The sequence below is a fragment of the Aplysia californica genome, unplaced genomic scaffold (assembly GCF_000002075.1).
Source record: "Aplysia californica isolate F4 #8 unplaced genomic scaffold, AplCal3.0 scaffold00024, whole genome shotgun sequence".
NCBI classification, from domain to species: domain Eukaryota; kingdom Metazoa; phylum Mollusca; class Gastropoda; order Aplysiida; family Aplysiidae; genus Aplysia; species Aplysia californica.
In genome coordinates this window covers 1,505,499-1,507,259 of record NW_004797294.1, presented here as the reverse complement: position 1 = coordinate 1,507,259, position 1,761 = coordinate 1,505,499, and the positions used below count along the sequence as shown (strand labels likewise).

At 38.6% G+C, this 1,761-nt stretch overlaps 1 protein-coding gene across 1 annotated transcript in view; it reads left to right on the top strand.

Annotated features, from left to right (window-relative positions):
• Positions 1–1,761, top strand: part of LOC101856489 (protein TBATA) — a gene marked incomplete at its 5' end in the record, with an annotated part of 11,150 nt that overhangs the window by 5,776 nt on the left and 3,613 nt on the right.

Sequence of the window (1,761 nt, the reverse complement as noted above, 5' to 3'; positions counted from 1 at the left end):
GGGTGGTTGTTCTCTTTTTGTTTGTTTTTCGTTTGATACTTCTTTCCTTTTTGTTCGCTTTTTTTTAGCTCATGTTATTTTTCCTGCTCACCTGTCTTGATTAAGTCATTCTGTTCTTTGAATGGCGTGCAGGTCCTCTTCATTGGTCACTCTTTTCTTGGGTCCAGCGTATGCAGCTTTGACCCTATCCAAAAGTAAGGAGGGAGGAGGGGGGGCAAGGGTAATGTGCAGACAAAGCAAGAACCTAAGCTTATACGTTCGTCTTCAGCGAATCCCAAGAAAAGTATAAATGATTTGTTAAAATTCGGAAAAACAAATAATTTGCCTTTTAGATAAGCCATTTTTAGTATTCAAATCGACAAAAATTGAACCTGATATAAAACCACTCTCTCCTAGATAAAAAGACTGACTTTAGACCGTTGGAATATTCCGATTGTTTTCCTTCTCAAAATCAGGGTGGTTCTGTTTTGGTCTAATGTATAATTTATCGAAAGTATGAGCTCCGATTCAAGGTCAATTTCCCAAGCAAAAAAAAGGTCAAAGTGTAAACAAGTTTCTTGATAGACACGCAGCTACACATGACCTTATGCAGTTGCGAGCGCCCTAAAACTCTTACTAAAACAAACAAAACAAACTACACATACGTGTGACTGGAGCATGCCTGTGAACTCAATACCGCCGGACCCCTTTCCTTTCTCGAATATAAAGAGGAAAATAAAAGAAAAGAAAAAGACAATCTCAGCTGACTGGTTCTGGTTCTGAAACATTCAGCAATAAAACTGACTTTGTTGCTATTTTAAGGCATACCAGATCAAAAGCCGACGGGAGTCTTTTCATTACTACTTCCACCTGCAGTCGCAAAACACACAGAACAGAACAGACATGTTTTAAAGCCCAGCCCAACTCCACCCTCTCTTTTTTTTGCGGCATGATGTGACTCAGATAACATTAACATCAGAGTTCACTCTTTGAATTAATAAGGGAGATCAAAGCGTTTATCAGGTTCCTTTGTATCTATAACATTAAGCATATTTAGCCTTTTGTTGTTCTCCTCTGACGCAAATAACTTCTGTACTTTCGACAAGGTAGTAAAACCTAAACGTACGCTGCACTTTTCTTGCCCTATCAGGGAAATAATGGCTAAACTTCCGAAACAGAGATTAAACCCAGGTGTATGTTGCCTACTATTCACGTCCGTCCCTCTAAAAAAAAAAATAACAGCTATACTTCCGAAAAAAACCGGCAACAGTATCATTTCGTGTGTCGCTTTAGCGTTTCGAACATTTGTATTGACCTTTTGGGGTATTGATATCACTCTCTTCACGCTAGCCAAAAAAGCGGCTCGCTGCTACACAAAAGCCTTTGTTCTTTGGTTTGTTATGAACACGTAAATGCTTTTCCGTTTTTCAATTTGCTGCGCTGATAAATTCAAACGTAAGCTCTTTCTAACCTTTAGACGTATCGATTAAAAGGCGATCACGTTACACTCGTTGAAAGGCGCCCCGTGCGAAGTCGTTGTCAAAGACTGGAATTCAAAGGATGGGATTTAGAAGGAAACGAAGTCAAAGCTGAGACTTGAATATGTCTACTCATGTCGGTCTTAAAATGTTCGATATTGTAAAGAATACAAAAAAAAAAGAAAAAAGAAATTGAAATTCCTTCAGCAATAACAAACTTGATTATTATTTTTTTGATTTCCTCTGTGTACATGAAAACATACACGCGGGCAAACACACACACACACACACACACACACACACA